Raw genomic sequence first — 21,379 nt, forward strand, 5'->3', positions numbered from 1 at the left:
TATCTATCTATCTATCTATCTATCTATCTATCTATCTATCTATCTATCTATCTATCTATGTATCTATGTATGTATGTATGTATCTATCTATCTATCTATCTATCTATCTATCTATCTATCTATCTATCTATCATTAAACTCTTCTCTCCATGGAGAGTGGTTGTACTCAGTGGCTAGTAGTTTCTTAATGCCTAGCTGTCCAGGATGAGATCCATTTCTTCTGTTTAGGTATTCTTGGTTCTCTTGCACCTTAACTCCATGAAGGTGCCAAGAGAGTTTATGAATGTAGATTTTAACTTTTTGGTGGGGAAGTGGCCTGTTGTTTTAGCTTGGGTTTTATTGGTGTGAAGTGACACCATGACCACAGCAACTGTTAAAAGGAAAACATTTAATTTTGGCTGGCTTACAGTTTCAGAGTTTTCATGTCCATTATTATCATGGTGAAAGCAGTGTGCAGGCAGACATTGTGCTGGAGAAGGAGCCAAGAGTTCTACAACCTTCTATGATACGAAGGCCATAGAAGGAAGCCGTGTGTCTCGCTGAGTTTAGTTTGAGCATAGGAGACCTCAAATCCACCCCCACTGTGACATACTTCCTCCAACAAAGCCACACCTACCCTAACAAGAACAAACCTCCTAATAGTGCCAGTCTCTATGGGACAAGCATTCAAATATATGAATCTATGCTGGCCATTCCTATTCAAACCACCATCCAGGTTCATATTTCTACATCCCTGAGTAGAATTACTAAGAGGGAGGGGCAGTGAGATGGCTCAGCAAGTAAACGTACTTCCTACATATTGTCTGAAACAATTCTTCTCCAGGTCAGGGTAACCACCCCTTGACTTTCTGTTTCTATAAATTTTCCTAGTCTAGATATTGCATGACGATATAATATATTTATCTCTCTGAATCTTTCCTGCTTCCTATAGCATGATATATTCAGGATTCATCAGTGTATTAGTGTGACAAACTGAATTTCATTATGTGTAAGATTTGCTAATATTTTACTGTTCACATGTTCATTCATTCATTTATCCATTGTTCATTCACTGACTTAACCATTATTGGGTCATTTCCTTGATTTGGCTATTGGGAATAAGGCTGCTATCATCACTGGGGTACAAGCATCTGCTGTGTCCCTGCTTTGAATTCCTCCTGTTACACCACAAAAGTGAAATAAGTGAATCTCAGGATAAATTTTGAGGAGTTACAGATGTTTTGAGCAGCTGCACCCTGTGAATGCCCACAGTTTTTAGTTTCTCTGCACCCTTATCAACAGTAGGTAGCCACTCAGAATGACAGGTGTTTGTGCAGGCGAAGCAGGAGAACCTTTTTTTCTTATTCCCAGGATGTCTCTGCTCTGCAAGGATCACATCTGGTATTATAAAAACAGAAGTTATAGCAAAGACCTTGACCACAAATTTGGTTTGGGAATCTTTTCTTTCAGGGGACTACTAAAGCTGGAACAAAGTCACTTCCCAGAGAATTTTGAGATCAAAACCCATAAGACATCCCTTAGCTGCTAACACTGCAAGAAGGGAACATTGAAGATCATCTTGCACAGTTCCAGTTATGAGCTGTCTGCTGTCTTGCTTGCATGCTGGGTATCTTCCTTATGAATCTAGCTGGATGTGACCTTCTCCTCCTACTGTTGTTTTCTCATGTGAAAATAGAGCCATGGTGTGATTTCATCATAGGCTTGGTATGAGGACTGCATGATTTATGTGATTTTTAGCACCCTGCTGTGTACCCAGCAAGGACATGCAGTATAAATGTTGTTAGAGTTTCTCATTTATCAGTGAAAATATGATAATTATAGTCATATTAATATTAAGAATCCTTAAAAACAAGCCTGTTAATGATGTTGGAAATGAAAGCATATCAACTTGAATCAGGATAATCATTTACAGTTTTGCCCTTTATTTTTCAGGAGACAGAGTCATTTCCAGAGTTGATGTAGGTTCAGCATATGTAGGCCCAATTGAGAGGGAGAGATTAATTTTTTTCTGTTCTGCAGAACTTAGAAAATAATACTTAGAGTAGTTGACTTTGTAGAAGCTACTGTGATGTGTCTGGCAAAGGTGATGTTCTAAATCCAGTTGCACAGTTTGAGGAGGAACAAAATGATTCATCAGGATGACTTTTTATATGCCATGAACTTCCACACCTCAGAACTTCAAGAAGCAAAAAAAGAAAAACTTGATTCCTTGTTAATGGAAGTTGTTTTTGTTCTATGTACATATGTGTGTGTTCACCCGCATACATACATATAAACAAGAGTATTTATGAAATCCTATAAGTCTTTCATTCTATTCCTTAGTTCAACGTTAAATTTTTTACGGACTTACCGTTTATATTTCTTTTAACCAGAATGGAATCAGATGCTGAGTTTTTTGCCTGCTTTACATTTTCTTGTCATTTCCACACCTACTTACTCATCAACTCTCTCAAACACGCCTGTCAGGTGTCCAGCCAGAAACGAATGTTGCTGAAATTCGGGTATCTTGAACATGGCTTAGAAGACTATTTATAAGGCATTTGGGTATTGTAAACCCCAGAACACAGTGGGTCATCTGATAATAATAGAGGGCTGTGGTGGGGAGGAAAGATAGAAGATTCTGAAATTCTACAGGAGCCAACACCAGAAGGGTCACTTTGAGAGGAGTGGCTATTGCAAAGTGAGGGAAGAAATCAGTTGAAGACAACTTACTGATGTTTGATCCTAAGGAAAGCAGAGTCTGAGCCCACTGAAATCATCCTAGAGGTTAGCTGTCATGGCAGAGTAGGATTACAGGGCATGTAGAAGGTATCTTCAGCCTTCCTTCCTTCCATTTCCACAGCAAAAGATTGTCATGATATAGGCCACATCTTTCCAGTCATCATGGATCGCTTCTTTACCACCAATTCCTTCCAGTTGCTGGATAATTTTGCTTAAATTTATCTCTCTTATTCACACACACACACACACACACACACACACACACACACACATCATTCAAACATTTTTTCTGTTTCATGTATCCTTTAGCTTGCTGAAGAAATGGCTAAGACCTGAGAGCTGAGGAGGAGCTGGCCATGTGAAGAGTGCAATCTAGACAGAGAGGACAGCTTTGACAGCTAGAATAATGAAAACTCAGTGTGGGCAAGGACAGATGTGGCATCTGGAGGCCAGAGAGGCTAGAAGAATGGCAGGATGGGTCCCAGACACAACTGTAGATTTCTGTTGATGGTTGTGGGAAGCCAGTCTATTTGCTGTATTTCAAATCACCAAAAAATTTAGTGACATAGAACAACAATTTTATTTTTACTCAAAAATTTGTCTGTCAGTAATTCAGGATGCAGCTGACATCAGTTTTCATTTATAGTCCTTTATATGATCATGGCAATAAGTTTTCTGGGGCTATAATCAGAGGAATTCAAGATGTGTCACTTAGGACTGGCAGGAGAAACTGAGATCTCAGTTGAGAGTCTTCACTATAGTCTCTATATGTGGCTTTCTAGAACAGTGGGTTCACGACAGCTGAGCTTTTGTAGGCCTCCTGGCCCCACACAAAGTACCCCTCTGAAAGAAAATAGATGGCAGCTTGTGTGGCCTTCTCTGGAGGTGGTCACCCTACCATGGGCCACATCCTTAAAAAAACTGACTCTCATTCCTAGAAACTATTAATTGCTAATAAGTCCTTGGCCAAGGTTGGGACTTCCTGCCACCTTCCTTTCCCATGCTGGGTTTTTGTCTGGCTCGAGTTTGCACAGGTCTTGGGTAGGCTCTCTCAACCATATGTGAATTCATATGTGCAACTGCCCTGCTGTGTCCAGAAGACACAGTTTCCTCGCCATATATCATGTCTGACTCTTAAAGCTTTCCACATCTTCCGTAACAATCTCTGAACCTCAAGGGAAGCACGTGTGATAGAGGTGAGCCATTTAGGGACAAGTGTTCAGCAGTCTTTTTCTCTTCATCTTGACCAGTTGTGCACCTCCTTGTCAATCACCATCTACAAACACCACCACCACCACCACCAAAGTTTTTCTGATGAGTGCTGAGGGATGCACTGATCTATGGGTGTAATTGCGGAGTAATGTAGTATTCTCCCCCACCCTCACTGAGTATAAGTACTGTAAGTCTTGTGTAGGGTGGTAAGACACGGGAATGTAAATAGGAAAAGAAGTAGTCGAAGTATCCTTATCTGGAGATGATCTGATTCCATACATAGAAGACTCTAAAGAACCCACCAGAAATCTCCTACGACTAATAGCTTCGTGCAGAGAAGTAGCAAGATACAAAATTAATGCAGGAAAACCAGCAGCCTTCCTATATACAAGTGACAGGCATATTGAAAAAGAAACCAGGAAAACAATTCTGTTCACTAAAAATACATTGGAATAAATGTTACTACCACAGCAGTAAAAGAAAAAAAAAAGACTTGTACAATGAAAACTTTATGACATAGGTGGCTGTTTTGAACTGATCTCTGCAAGTCACACCCTGTCATTTCCACTGCATAACATTAATTAATTTGAAGCAAGTCACAAGCCTAGCCCTCATTTGAAGGGAGTGGAGTTTAGTGCTCTCTTGACTGGAAAGAATTGGGTCACATATTGTTTAGTTTGTTGGTATGGCTACAATAAAATTCACAAGCCTGGATAATTCACAAATAACAGAGATTCATAATCTCACAGTTATGGAGGCTGAGAATTCCAAGATGCAATTGCTGTCCTATGGTAAGTGTTTTAAAAATGTTTTCTCCCATTTATTTATCATGTGTGTGTGTCATGTGCACCTGGGGGGTGGGAGAGAGGTCATGGCAGGTGTCTGAACATCTGAGGAAAACATGCAGGTATTTGTTCTCTCTGTTCACTGTGTGAGTTCTGGGGATCAAACATAGGTTATGGCACTTGGTGGCAAGTGCCACTGAGCCATCCTGTCAGCCACTAAGGAGTTCTTCTCTGATGTATATTCACATAACGGAAGATGAAAAGCAAAGAGAGTGAACCTACTCCTCGCCCTTTTTGTGGTGGCATTTATTGCTCGAATGAAGACAGTCCTCTCTATGGAAACATTTCTTGTGAGGCCCATTTCCCGAACAGGGCCACATGGACCAAATTTCTAACACATGAATTTGAGGAGGCGCATGGTCAAACCACAGCATCTGTGGAAATAGTGCACACGCCTGCACATAGAAGTTATGCTAGCCTCACAAGAAGGTGCAGTCACTCAATCTATCACATGATCTGAGCAAACGCTAGTGTGAAATAAGTTGTGTTTGACAAATATCGCTGATTGCTGTTCATACCGTAAAGAAGGAAACCCCGTTTTGGGAGCCCAAGGGTAGTGCAGGCACGAGACAATGCTTTTTCAGTGTAGAGTGCCTCAGGAGGGAAGCAATGAATTAAATTAAACTGTGAACTCAATTGCCAAGGTGTGGTGGAGGGCTGCAGGTAGAGTGTGATGGAGAGGGTATACCAAGTGTGACTCCCAGGCTTTTGGGTGTGAAGCTATTAGACATTTGCTGATGCCTTCTGTGGAGTCTGGGCAGTCAGAAAGAAAGGCAGATGTGAAAGAGAAATCCAGGTTTTGGTTTAAGGTAAACCTGAATTGTGTTAGGGACACCTACATGAACCTGTCAGGAGGCCAGAGGCGTGGTCACATCTGGAGCTCATAAGAGGAATCTGAGGCAGTGAGAATAAGTAAGTTCACGATCATCATATTGAAACAGAAAGTCATGAGAACTGATGAGAACTCTGGGAAGCCCAGAGAGACTGGAAAGGTTTAGTTGAAAGACTGGCAACTTGTATCCAAATTTGCAGCTGAAACAGCCAGAAATTAAATATAGTTTTAGTGGAAGAATAAATAAATACACACACACACACACACACACACACACACACACACACATATATAAAATGTTGTGTATTATATATAATTTTGCATTTCATATTGCATTTCATATATATGAATTATTAAATATGGTATATACACTGCCTATGATTTCTAACCCACAGGGGTTAATATGAAAATCTGACTGGAAATTTTAGATATGTTCCTGAATTAGTGTTATAAAAGGGTTTTCCCTCCATGATCAGCAGACATCTTTCATACTTCACAGCCAAAGAGGTGCTGTTTGATACTCTGGTATCTGTGAATGGAATGTTTGTTTAAAATAATGGAACATTCCAAATGTTGTCATAGAAGGTGCTCTCTGTTGGTTCCTAAATGACTTAGCATGTTCTATTCTGTTTATTTAGAAGGTACCTCTTCCTCACAGGAATAAAGTCATAACCTAAAATTAACTTTAAGAAGTGAGCATCACATAGCTTGCTTTACTTGAGGTATTTTATTTTGCTTCCTGTCAGAACTATTTTGAGGTGAATGTGTTGAGAACCAGAGAAGGGTATTTGCATATGACCTGCATATCTCCATTGTTCTGTCCCCAAATATCACTAGATGATGTATAGTAGCTAAAATGTTGTAAATGGTAAGAAACAGTTGTATTGTTTCATTTTGGGGCCATTTTGGCTCCTCAGGACATGAGTGTTGCTGTGAATAGTTTCAATAAAGCATAGACAGAAACTAATTTAAAAAAAAACCCTATGTCTGAACCTGGTAGGTTGTGGCACATGCCTTTAATTCTAGATCTTCGGAGACAGAGGCAGGGAGATCTCTGAGTTGGAGGCCATTCTGGCCTACAAAGAGAATTTCAAGGGAGCCAAGGATATACTGAGAAAAAAACCTGTTTTATAAAACAAAAACAACAAAAAGTGGTCTGCATATTATTTAAGGAAGTATGTGCAGTTGTACGATTCCTTATGCCTTTTTTCAAAAAGCTTAATGTTACTTTTCCTGCCCCTGTTTTCTCCTCTACCCTGACTGGACCTCTTTTAACTTTTACTGTTCTATTAGAAGATTTTCCTCTTTATATCTATAGCTTTCTTTATCCTTTCTCTCTCCCCCATAGACATTACTAATTTCTTAGCCTTCATGGTTATTAAATATGAAGAACACATAACTAAAGATTCAAAGCCAACATCCACATTTGATATCCACAAAGCCAACATCCACAAGTGATATCTTTCTGGCCCTTGGTTACCTCATGCAAGATAATTTTTTTCCAGTTCTATCCATTTACCTGTGGATTTCATAATCTCATTTTTGTAATAACTGAAAAATAATCCATTGTGTAAGTATACCACATTTTTATTGTTCATTCATCAGTTGATGGTCATTTTTTTGTTTTCATTTTTTTTTTTTTTTTGGCTATTGTGAATAGAACAATGAATTATCTCCATAGTGAGATACAGAATATTTAGATATATGCTCAAGGCATTGTTCTTTGTTACTCTCCAGAATTTGATGGGAAGACCCTATTGCTGAGGCTACAGCATACTTGTGTCTTAACACATAGACAAACGAAGCAGGAAACTTCAATCCTACTGTCTACCTTTCATGGTGTTAAGTGTTTTGTTTGTTTGTTTTTTTATGAACGCTGCCATGGAGAAAGGTAATCATCAGTTTTACTCATCGGCATACTCTATGGGCTATAACAGTAACTATCCTAAAATATATGCCCATGGTGTAATAGTAGTATGAATGTTGTGAGAGTCACCAACCACCTTCTGTTGTGACCTAAGGCCCAGCTCATGAGATAGAATCCATATCGGGTACCACTTGGGACAAGAACTTGGTTATAGGAGGCCACAAGCATTTAGGGGAGAACCTTCTATTATTCCTTTAAACAGACATAGTATTAAGCTAATTCATAATAACTTACTGCTCTATCAGCAGATTAATGCTGCTCACATCCTCCAACAGGGAAACTTATTTTATCAGTAGATGGCAGTTAACACAGGGACCCATAATTGATCAACGTGCGGAGACTGTGGCATGTTCAACCCTGCATGGGGTGTCTGTATCACATTCTTTCCCCCAAAGCTCAGCGATCTTTGCGGGAGAGGAGACAGAAAGATTGGAAGAGCCAGAGGCAGTAGATGACGACAGGAAAACAGTGTTTGGTGGACACAACAGGAAGGCCACACATATGAATACATGATTGTGACAGCGTGTACAAGATCCACAGAAGCTCAAGCCAGACTAAATCCCAGCATGAAGAAGGGAGGGTGGCCATGAAGTCCCACTCATAGCTGAGGGGCTGCCGGCATTTGATAGCCGTTAGGAGAAGAGTCAGTTTCTTTAATCATGTGGCCCTTGGTAGATCAACCATCGTCAATGGGAGGCCCAGCACTCGAGAGTATATGGATAAAACACCAATTGAATTCTATGGGTTTAAAAAAGAGAACATGAAGTTGTGTGGGTGGGGGAGAAGAGGTGTGGGTGGATTTGGAATGAGTTGTGGGGTAAATACAATCAAAATACATTCTGTTAAATTCCCAGAGATAACAAAAAGGTATTAATAAAATTATATTGTATTATTATCAGCTCTGTCTGTACTAAACTCACGTAGATGTACTGTCACCTCAGGAATCTGCCTTATGGCATCTTAAGCCAAGTCAAGTCAACAGACAGCTATTTCACTCCTAAACAATATGCGACAGTGACTACATTATTTGCATTATATTAGGCACTGTATGCCACACAGAGATGATTTAAAGTACATGAAAAGATGTGTATAATTATATGCATACATTATACTATTCTATAGAAAGAACCTAGTATCTATATATTTTAGTACCTGCAGGACTTCCTGGAATCAGTTCTCAATAGGCATTATGGGGAGACTATTACAATAAGAAAAAGGTCTATGTATCTTTGGTATAATTATGTTTTTTTTCAAATATTCTTGATCCATTATTGGTTAAATGTACAGATACAGAATGTATATAGAGAGCTGACAAAATCAAAATCTAGTGCCTATCTTCTTTTTTTTTTGCATTTAAAATTTTTATTATGTTTAGAACACCAATTTAAAAAAGAGAAGATCCTTAAACAATGGGCTGATATCATAAATGAAATAAATGTCCCAGCACTCTTCTGAGAACAAAGCAGTGTTAGGGAGAGAGTCAATTCTTCTCCTTCTTATCAACATACATCCTAGAAGGAGGAAAGAATAATTAAACAAACAGACAAACGAAGAATCAAAAAGTAAATGTCGGTACACACACACACACGGAACTGGACTATATTGCAAAAACCTAAGATAAAAAAACATGAGATATATGATTTCTAGTGTTATTTTTAGAACAAAATAAGTTAGAGATTGTGATAGTTACACTTGACTGTCAAGGTGACAAAATCTGGAATCAACCAGGTTATAAACTTCTTCACAATTTTATGAGGCAGTTTCCAGAAAGATTTAACTGAGTGGTTAAAGTCTTTCCACACCCTGTTACAGAGTTCTAAAGTATAAAGAAGACCAAGTTATAAAAAGGCCTGAGGTATAAAGAGACCTGAGTTATAGAGAATCTGAGGTATAGAGAATCTGAGGTATAGAGAGTCTGAGGTATAGAAAGGCCTGAGATATAGAGAGACTGAGGTATAGAGAGACTGAGGTATAGAGAGACTGAGGTATAGAGAGTCTGAGGTATAGAGAGGCCTGAGATATAGAGAGTCTGAGGTATAGAGAGTCTGAGGTATAGAGAGGCCTGAGGTATAGAGAGACTGAGGTATAGAGAGACTGAGGTATAGAGAGACTGAGGTATAGAGAGTCTGAGGTATAGAGAGGCCTGAGGTATAGAGAGACTGAGGTATAGAGAGTCTGAGGTATAGAGACTGAGGTATAGAGAGTCTGAGGAATAGAAAGTCTGAGGTATAGATAACCTGAGGTATAGATAACCTGAGGTATAGAGAGTCTGAGGTATAGAGAGTCTGAGGTATAGAGAGTATAGAGAGGCCTGAGTTATAGAGAATCTGAGGTATAGAGAGTCTGAGGTATAGAGAGAGTCTGAGGTATAGAGATACTGAGGTATAGAGAGACTGAGGTATAGATAACCTGAGGTATAGAGAGTCTGAGGTATAGAGAGACTGAGGTATAGATAATCTGAGGTATAGATAACCTGAGGTATAGAGAGTCTGAGGTATAGAGTCTGAGCCTTTCCTCTGGATAGTAACTAGAGAAGGTAGACCGTAGTACTTGTGCTCAGCACATGTGTGCAAGCATGCCCTTGCACACTCGCACATGCGCTTGTGTTGATAAAGTGTAAGCATGCCCTTGCACACTCGCACATGCGCTTGTGTTGATAGAATGTAAGCATGCCCTTGCACACTCGCACATGCGCTTGTGTTGATAAAGTGTAAGCATGCCCTTGCACACTCGCACGTATGTATGCATTTATTGCACAAGTGCACTAAACTAGTTTCTGAGAGCACTAGAAATAAATAAAGCAAGGAGGAATTCTTTAGGGTACACTAGTGTGCAATTATAATGCTTCTTTCTTCCAGCCATGAATACTAATTTTTAAAATTACTCTGAAGTGCTGTGACATAATTTTTAATAGGAAACGGCCTCTTTCCAAAGGAGTTTTCTTAGGTAAAAAATAACATTATAGGTTTGTTCTGATTGTACGGGTTTCCTAAAAGCTTATTTTCTATTTGCCATCACTTAAACCTGTAACCTGAGTCACCCCCCATGTTTGCAAGCAGTTCCTTCCAGAGCCGGTCACTCTCTGAAAACTACGCGTTCTGAGATCAAACATTGGTTTATACATCACCCAATATCTACTCACTTTAGCCAGTGCAGACGGCTGGATCTGTAGTTGATTTTGACAATTCCATGTACTATGATTTGAGCCACAGGATGGATTGGTGCTATAGATGACAGTGGGTGATATATTTTGCAGCATAATTGCATTTTTTTAAAATATTGTGAAATAGTGACATGCAGAGGCTGTGAGACTTGCCTAAATTTCCTTTAACCTAGAGGGAAAAAAATCAGCTTTTTATCCTTACATTTTTCTATCTCCATGATAGTGTAGCTTGTCTGAGGTCGTTGGAGATCTATTTTCTGAACATCTCCCTGAGGCTTTAAAATAGGGACAACCCAGGAGCAAGGAAATGGCTAGGAGTCACCTCTAGTCCTGGTTCTCAGCTCACGTCTATGCTCAGGAAGAACATGGTGGCGCAGACACTGAGCACGATGTGGCTTTGATGCTGAAGATCCTTAAAGCTGAGTGATTGTCGAGGTAAGTTCACCAAGACACAAATAACTCTCAGTAAAAATGGTGAGCACAGCAGTGAGTTTTGGAGAGCAGTGATGTCCACATGCAGCTCAAACTGCCATGCGTGTTTTTCAAAAGTTCAACATGTTCACATTTTAATTTCTTTTTCAGGTTTTCCAGAAATACTGATTCTTTTTTTTTTAAAGCTAAAACAATGTTACAGATTTCCCAAGATTTAGCTGTACCATTAACTTAAACTGGATTCAGTTCCAGAACATCAGAAGAGCAGTATATAACCTCCAAGAAATCTGCCCTTTGCTGCCTTAGGCCAAAACAGAGCAACACACATGTATTGCCATCTTTCCAGCACTGTTCTGAGGTAGGTGCTCTGAGAGAAACAGTAAGGAAAGTGTCCTTTTTTTCCTGGTTTGCATTGGGAAATGAATTAGTTGGAAACTGGGTATTATTTCCTGTCAAACCAAACAGGAGTAACGAAACTCCATCTAACCATAAACTTACTATCCTTCTTAGATTTTAGAATTAAAAAGCATTGAATCCTAAGAAATTAGAAAGAAGTGTACAAACAACCAAAAAAATATTAAATTTAAATTGATATTAAGAGAAAACTACTGAGACCAAAAGTTCCTCATGACAGACATTATTCAGACAGTAAAGGTAATATTGACCAATAAACAGTAGACTAATAGATAGTAGACAGCTATTGACTAATAAATCTGGCAGTTTTTGAATGGAATGGAAAATTTGTTTTAAAGGACTAGCTCTCAAGTTCACTGGAGAGGAAACAGTTAAACTGAGTAAGTGTCTCAAATACAGAACACCCTTTGCTGCCTTAGGCCAAATTAGACCAACACACAAGTATTGCCATGCATACAGATTATAGACCTCAGTTTCTTCACTGGTGGATTGTACTGTATGTTTAGAGAAAAAAATAGCACTCTGGTAAAGTTGAAGAAGAGAAAACATTACTGGATCATCTTAGAAGATTGCATTGTCCTGGAATCAAAAGCTGGAAGTAACTGTGAGGAAAGAAAACTACAGACCAATATTGCTCATAAACAAACAAATAGAAAGCTTGAAAGGTATTTCATAAAAATATATTCAATTTATATTAAGAAAAGGTTATCTTAACTCTGTGGGGTTTGTGCCATGGATTCAAAGGTGTGTATGTCAATAAAAGGTCAACCACTATAATCCAACATATTAACAAACAAAAAAGAAAGGACCGAGAATCTCAACAAGCAGGGTTAAGCAGTTGAAACATAGTTGAGCAAATGTCCTTGTTGTGTACTAGAGCATATTTTGGATATATGCCTAGGAATGGTATAGCTAGATCTTGAGGAATCACTATTCCTAATTGTCTGAGAAAGCACCAGATTGATTTCCAAAGTGGTTGTACAAGTTTACATTCCCACCAGCAATGGAGGAGGGTTCCCTTTTCTCCACATCCTCTCCAGCACGTGTTGCCTCTTGAGTTTTTTATCTTAGCCATTCTGATAGGTGTAAGGTGAAATCTCAGGGTTGCTTTGATTTGCATTTCCCTGACTCTACCCAGCAGGGTATCAAAGAAGAGGCTGAAGCTCATAGCCAAACTTTAGGCAGAATGCAGGGAATCTTATGAAAACAGGGGGAGATAGAAAGACCTGTAGGGGACAGGAGCTCCACAAGGAGAGCAACAGAACCAAGAAATCTGGGCCTTTTCTGAGACTGATACTCCAACCAAGGACCATGCATGGAGATAACCTAGAACCCCTGCACAGAAATAGCTCAGTGTCCAAGTGGGTACCCTAGTAAGGGGAACAGGGACTGTCTCTGACATGAACTCAGTGGCTGGCTCTTTGATCACCTCCCCCTGAGGGGGGAGCAGTCTTACCAGGCTACAGCCAGTCCTCTTGAGACCTGATAGGCTAGGGTCAGATGGAGGGGGAGTAGGACCTCCCTTATCAGTAGACTTGGAGAGGGGAATGGGAAGAGATAAGGGAGGGAGGATGGGATTGGGAGGGACTGAAGGAGGGGGCTATAGCTGGGATACAAAGTGAATAAACTGTAATTAATATAAAAAATAAAATTAAAAAAGAAGAGTCTCCACATCTCCCACTTTCCCCAGTAGTCACCTGTTGGAGAGTGACACTTCAGCATGCTTGTCACAATTTTTAAGAGTCCCCTTTGATGGCTTCCTGTCTAGGCTGTTACTTTTTTGTGTGTATGGGAGAGGCTTGTCAGAAAAGCCGCCTATGTCTCTCAACTGTGAGTCCGCAGTCATTGATACCACAGCGGAAGAAGCTTCCTTATTTTTCACTGTCAGAAGGAGCATGGGTCATGGAGCTCCACATGGTATCTGACGACAGCACAGACCATGGATATCCACTGAGCCTCCAGTGTCAGCACATGCCAAGGACCTGGACATGGTCTCTGGTGGCAGTACTGGCCATGGACACCAACATGGTTTCCGGTAGCAGCCCCACCCATGGACACAAACATGGATTCAGTGAAAGCACAGACCACAGATGTCTGCTTGACTATTGGTTGTAACACAGGCCAGGGACATCAACACAGACTGTGGACATCAGCATGACCCCTGGTGGCAGTATGGCCCACAGACATCCACATGGCCTTTGGTGGTACACAGGCCACAGACATCCATAAGGGCTCAGCTGCAGCAGGACTATGACATCAACATGGCCTCAGGTGGCAGCTGAAGCTACTCACATATGCATGGCGCCCTGTCAACATGTCTTCAGGCAGCAGCACAGACCATGGACATCAATTTGGCCCCACTGTAGGGAGACCATGGACTCAGATGTCCATGCATACGCCACAGACATCAATATGGCCTCAGGTGGCAAGCCTGGGACACGGACATGATTCAATCTCTCTCCACAGTGCAAGCACTCCTCTGCTCCATTCCTCTATTCTTCCCACCCTAGCATCAGAAGTTTTGCAAATTCGTTTGTTGCAGTGGCACTGGAACTTCCTTGCATCATTCAGTATATTTCCTTGTCCTCACAGCTCTACATGCGAACATTCATTGCCATGAGTCACTGGTCTGGCTCAAGGGCCCTTTTCTCCTAAGCTCCACAGATGCTCATCACTGAGACTTCTTTGGTCATAGCTGTGCTTCAGGTGTTCATACTCAGTGGAAATGACATGTTTCCAGATGTGGCGCTGCAGCACCGGCTCCTCCTTGGGGTTCAGTAGCTCAGAGATGGGGTATGGAGTAGGTGCACTCGGTCTGGGCCTGGATGGTGGCTCTTCCGGTGGCCCTTTGTGTCAATTTTAAGGTATCAGTTTCATCCAAAATAATTTATAGGATCAAGTTAACTCCTAAAATTAAAAAAAAATTACTATCACTAATGCTTTCTTTGTGAAGTTAAGCTGACTTCTAGAATCCACGTGGAAATATAAGCAATTATAGCAGCCAAAGGAATTTTGAAGATTACCAAAAACTGGGCTGATACCAATTTTATGTCAAGGCTAACTATGGACTTGCAGTAATATCTATATCTATATATCTATATCTATATCTATATCTATCTATATCTATCTATCTATCCATCTATCTATCTATGTATTTACAAATAGATTAATTAAAAAAACTTAGTCAGGCTTGGTGGCACAGATGTTTAATCCCAGCACTCAGAAGACACACATGTGAATACTTGTGAGTTTCAGGCCAGCCTGGCCTACATAGCAAGTCCAGGCCAGCAAGAGCTACATGTGAGACCCTAAGGAAAAAAGAAGTGAATATAGAGGTGTAAATAGATCCAAAAATTATGACAATTGATATTTGACCTAAAAAGATAACCAACCAGTGGAGAGAGAGCAGACTTTTCAAGTTTTCTCAAACAAATGAATAGCCATGTGGAAAAAACAGACAAACCAACAAAAACCCCCAAACCATTCTTTTTATACATTGAAATCTGCTATCATTCATAAAAGTTATCCCCAAGAAGATTATATGTCTAAAGATAAATTACAAACTTAAAAATTCTCCAAATGCAAAGAAAGGAGAGAATCTTCATTATACTGCCAGACAAACGTTCTTTGAGATGACACCAAAAGTATGGTCTGAAATGAAAGCAGTGATAAATTATGCATCAAAACTAAACATTTCTCTCCAAAGACACAGTTAGGAGACTGAAAAGAAAAGACACAAACTAGAAAAATAATTGCCAATCAAATTTGACATAGGACTAGAAGTCAGAATATATAGTTGTACTGGCAGCCAAACTTGGCAGTGTCAGAATCACCCAGGTGATACTGGTTTTGAAGGCACGAAGGGGGTCATGGAGAGCATCTGAGGCTGGGAGAGGCCAGGAGCAGCAATTGGTGAAGGTGCGGCTGGAGTAGCAGTGGAGACTACAGGATTAAAGGAATCATGGAGAAAAGTTGAGGCTTTGCACCATGGAGAGGGCCCAGGAGAGGCTGTTGGTGAAAGGGAAGCCAAATTGCAACAGAAGATTGCAGCATTTTGGAGATGCCAGTACCATGGGAGGACCACCAGGAACAGCAGCAGCACTGGGGTGGAGCTGTCCTGAGCCCAGCAGAGAAGCTGTGTATGCTGCAGAGGGCAGAGCTGGAGAAGTGACATAAGACCCTTGCAGGAGCCCAGAAGACGGTAAGTGAATGGCAGATGTTGGACACTGAGTTATTGCACTCTTGGAGTGTAGTTTTGGTTTGTTCAGATTGTAACTGTGCCCTGGTTCTTTTCTCCTAAAGTAAGAAAGCATTCAACTTATTTTTGATTTTATAGGAGCCCACAGTTGAGAGACTTTGATTTTTTTTAAAAATATTTTTTATTTGAAAAGATATCTTAGGTTTTTATAGAGATTGAACTTTTACAGTATTTGAATTGGTAAAGACTGTGGGACTTTTTTTTTTTTTTAAATTTGTGATATGTGTTTATCAGAGATCTTGGGGATGAACCCAAAAAGTTATTTTTATACCAGCTTGACATAGGCTAGAGTTATCTGAGAGGAAGGAATTTCAGTTGAGAAAGTGCCTCCATTAGATCCAGCTTTAAGACATTTTCTTTACTAATGATTGATGGGGCTTTGTGTGTGGTGCCATCCATCCCTGGGCTGGTGGTCCTGGGTTCTTTAAGAAAGCAGGCTGAGAAAACCACAGGGAGCAAGCCAGTAAGCAGTACTCCTCCCTGGCTTCTGCATCAGCTCCTGCCTCCAGGTTCCTGCCCTGTTTGAGTTCCTGTCCTGACTTCCTTCAGGGATGGACTATGGATGCAGAAGTGTGAGAAACTGTTTTGAAAACAACCTCATGGTTTCCTAAAAAGGTAAGCATTTTTCCCCCAGATGATCCAGCTATTCCATTTCACTCTTTTTTTTTTTCAAGAGAAATAAAAGCATGTATCTGTACAAGAACTTGCATGAAAGTGGTCATAATTGATTTACTTATAATGCCTAAAAATAGAACACTTGCACCCCATCTAATGGAGTTGGCTGAGTGCCTGGGGGCTTTTATGAAGTGGAGCCTCCTTAAAAGAAATAACGCCATAGAGGGCAGACCTTGGAGTTTTCCAGCCCACTCCCCTTTGCCCTCTCTCTATCTGCTTTCATTTAGGTCTGCTTTCTGATTCATCTGGATGTGAGCAAGTGGCCGCATCTTCTTCCATCACAGCTGATAGCTACTGCTTCCCCCAAATAAACTTTCCTAAGTTCTTGTAGTCTGGTATTCATTTACAGCAACAAGAAAAGTAATTAACATAGAAAATTGATACCAGAGGATAAGGATGTTGCTGTGATTACATGATTAGATTGTTTGTAGGCCTTTGGAAGTGATTTGATGGAGAATTTGAATCTGTGGGCTAGAGAAGCCCAAGAGGGCGATACACAGATTTTAATGGTATACTCTAGTAGAAGCACAGGAGACTACAATATTAAATATTCACAGAAGAGTTTGGGCTCCTAAGGCTTCCAAGTGAGAAGGACTCCTTCGAGGACTGGGCTAGCCATGTTTTATTCTGGGGCGGAATCTGGTTGTATTCTGTTGGAGTCATAAAAATTTAAATGAATCAGAATCCAGAGGAAAGTAATCGACTAAGGTGGTTGGTGAAGGAGATTTCAAGACAATGTAACATCCTGGATGTACATCTCCAGCACCACAGCTTCGGAAAAGGAAAATTTCAGTGAATCTTCCCGGAGCAGCGTTGCTTTGGGAATTGTTTTCCTCAAAGGCACACTTTTATCTGTCATTCAAGATTTTGGGATGCCAGAACTTGGTGTAATCTGTATGGTACTAGTGTCAAAGGTGTGCAAGATGCAAAAGTGGGGAGATCATGGTGGCAGGCACCCATATTTTGAAATTGCTGAGGCCAGGCAACCAAGAGTAGGTCAGATTTTCTGCAGGGAGCTGCTGAATGGGCTGTGCCTGAAGCTGCTAAGGTGATGTCCACGTTTCAGAGGAGACTCCGGATAACTGGAGATGCTTGAAACATGGGAAATTCACCAGAATAGCTGCAGGCACCAAGTTTATGCTGCCACAGAGACGGGCCACATGTGTTAGGCAGCAGTGTTTGGAGGGGCACGGCTAGCCAAGCCCCTTGGAACTCACCATGAGCCCTAAGGGCATGCATGCATTTGATGTTTCTTCTGCTAGGTGTCAGTCTTGCTTTGGTCTGATCCTCCTTTCTTATCCTCTCAGACCTCCCATTTTGCAACGAGAGTATTTATTTTGTACTGTTTTGTGTTGGAAGTACGTAATGTGCCTTTTGGTATTCAGGGTCCCCCAGTGAGGTGTCCCTTAAGTTTTAGTGCAGGCCATACTTTGGAACAGTCTTGAAACTGTTAACTGAAGACTTTTGTATCTAGAATACAGAAATTCACATCATGAAATAGTCATTAGCATATAAGATCCAGGAACACACTGTCGTGATTTGACTGGGAAATGGTCCACAGTGGGCTCATATGTCTGAATACTTCTCTGGCTGGTGACGTTGTTTTGGAAGGCTGTGGAAACTTTAGGGTGTGGAGATTTGGTGGAGGGATAGGCTCCTGGGCGCCAGCCTCTTCAAAACCCAGACTCACTTCCTGTTTATTTACTGCTTCTTGAGCCACCCAGATAAGAACGAGCTTCATGTCGCTGCTACCATGGCTGAGAGCTCACCATGCCTCTCCCAAGGTGATAGGCTGTATCTCTGAACAGTGAGCTCAAGGAGACTCTTCTCCCCATGAGTTGTTCCTTACCAGGTATTTGGCCACAGAAATCAGAAGGAAATAACTAATACATAAATAAGCAAACTGAAGTATTCTTACTTAGCGGAAACTTAGGGCCAAAATGTGTTTTAGATTCATTATTCAGGCTGAAAGAAAGCAGACAAATAAGAGTACCCACTGTGGCACTCTGCTCTTATAAAACTCTAAAGAATAAAAATGAATCTATAGAAACAGAAAAGAGATAGTTGCCTTGGAAGGGGGGAGGTGTCCCTGGAAGGGAGGCAAGAAGAGATAGATAAGGTAGGAGGCAACTTCTGAGGTGATGTATAATATAATATAGAAAACTGTCTTTAATTGTGGTGATGATTTCATGAATGCATATTTCAGCTATAAACTTGAAATATATATAATTAGCTGTTTTCTAGTGAAAGCTGAAAGTTATTAAAGTCCAAAAAGCCCAAGCTTATAAAGGGATGATGATTAAGATTAAGGGAAAAGAAGAGTTTATCTGAGTATTTTCTTTTTTTATGGAAAATGGTACAAACTAGAATATGGGAAATACAGAAGCACCAAGAAAGAAAAGAGCCTGTGAGAATTAAATTATTTCAAATTTAAGACTTTAAACTCTTTAACTACTTAAGGAAAGCCTTGTACAAGAATGTTTCTAATCACGTCAGTTATTACTGTTGAGATCTGCCAAATTTTGCTAAACATCCTTACTAGCATGGAAGCTGAAGGGTCTGCCAGCTGCCAGGTGCTACAATTATGTAAAATCCTTTCTTTCCTCAGAGAAGGAAGTCTCCACAAACAAATGGCTGTCTGTTCTGTGTGGAACTTTCTGTCCTTGATGACACAGTAAACTGGCAAACTGCCGTGGCTGCATCTCTCACATCTATCCTTGGAGGCAAGAACTCCCTGGATGACATCAACACTAGAGAGGAGAAAGAAGGCAAGAAGGAGTCAAGGATGCATTGTCTTATTTGGGGTGGGGCATTTATGAAAAATAAGATGTAGGTGTTTTTACGAATGATATGGAAGCATCAGAAGAGACTACAACATTGAATGTGGCTTCAGAGAATAGAAAAGGAGAAGAGAAGACTAGAAAGGGCGATACATAGGAACACTGGAAAATATGGAACACATTCATAATCACATTTTTCAAAGCTTTGTTTGAAAGACAACCACCAGTGATTACACAGATACTTTCAGATTGACAATTTAGATATCCAATGAGCACGATTCAGGGATATATTCTGGGTAGAAAGTACAATAAGTAAACTGGAAAAAAGAAGGGATTTTGGTAACATGTATTCCTATCGTGAAAACAGTTTTAAAAAACTGGTGATTTTACCATTTGTCAAAAATTGTAGAAGGAGAAGTGTCAGAGGGACAAAGACTTATATAATGTTGATGACAGTACTTGACAAAGAAGCCCAAACAATCACAAATATCAATTTCCCTAATGAATATGCCCTTAAAATGTAGGAAGCATCGAATTTTAATTGCAAATGGGAGAATGGAAATATGACTGACGTTAGTAACAGTTATTTTTATGTACTCATTTTGGAAATGCAAAAATAATATAAATAAAAACAAACTAGATTTGACATATAATATAAAACAGGCTTATGACTAGAATTAAATTTTAGATTTCTTGAAACTCTTTTTTCCAGAGTTCCACTGTCCTGGAACTCACTAGGCAGAGCACGGTAGCCTTATAGCCTTATAGAGTCATTTCTTGTGATTCTCATTGCCTTTAACATCCCCTCCCCCCAAAGGCTGGTCTTATAATACACTCCACAATGTCAGGCCTAACCACAATGTTATGCATAGAATTTTGTAACCATACACATTTCTAAGAAATATGTGTAATGTTTAAAGATATACATTGGGCTCCGAAGGCACTCTCGATTTTAAATCACTGGCAATGCACAAATAATGTCGGAACACAAAGCCATAAAATCAGAAGCCAATAGGAACAAAGTGTCTTAAGAGGCCACCTCTGTAGCCTTGGAATGTATCAGTGAGTAATTCTGTTACACAGGGGAAGGTTATGAGAAACTCGGAACTAGTTAACAAAGGGTTCAGGTGAGCACTGTGGACTTGGAGGTGACGATTATTTGCAACACTGATTATGCTCCTCAGTAAGAAGGAGGAAACTATATAAACCCTGTTGTCAAGCATCCAGGAAAGGGGCAGGGGTAAGTTTAAAGCAGCAAGAAACATCAGGGGTGAAGTCCAAATCAATGCATTTAGAACTGTGACAGTCACGAAAGTCACGTGGAGGTGGGATTCATTAAAAGCTGATTCATCAATGAAGAACAATCACAATAACTTTGACAAAACTCTACCGGAGGTGACAGGAAATACAAAGGGGTGAACATTAGAATTTTGTACTCGTGGTTCGAGAACAAATACCTGTGGGAGATGGAGAAATAACTCAGAAGGCTTGTTCCGCTTGTGGAGGATATGTCAAAACAGCAGATATCCTACCTCTGATAAGAACAGTACAATTCTGTACTTAAACTCAATTCAAGGAAATGTGATTGAGGGTTTGTAGGTAGAAACTACTGTGAAAACTCTAAAGAAAAAAAAATACCTATTTAAATTAGATGCTCTTCAAAATTAGCACACTGTAAAGTAAGCTGTCTTCATGGATACAAGGATGGCTAGAGAGCATCATAAACTAGCATAATAGTAGAGAAAAAGAGAAAAAATAATGTAGGAGATCTTACAGGTCTCCTACACACATCACTGTGAAGGATTTCAGCTGAGTAGGAAGAGAAGAGAGCACTCCAGCTGAGGACCATGTCTCCACCAAGTCCCATTACACAGAATATTTATTTCATAACATTTAGATTTTTACCTTTAATTTCAATAAATGTACTGTTGTTACTATGAGGCACGCATCTAGACAGAGCACTTTTCATCTCAGGCAATTACCTAAGAAAAATTAAAAAAAAAAAAAGCAATACTTAGAAAGCTCAGAAAAATACAATTTGTGTGTCCTCTCCTGCTTGACATATAAAACTCAAAATAATTGCAGAAAAAACAGTGGAACCAATAAGAAATTTAAGACTT

The sequence above is a fragment of the Psammomys obesus genome, unplaced genomic scaffold (genome assembly GCF_907164565.1).
Source record: "Psammomys obesus unplaced genomic scaffold, mPsaObe1.curated_primary_1811, whole genome shotgun sequence".
Lineage (NCBI taxonomy): Eukaryota > Metazoa > Chordata > Mammalia > Rodentia > Muridae > Psammomys > Psammomys obesus.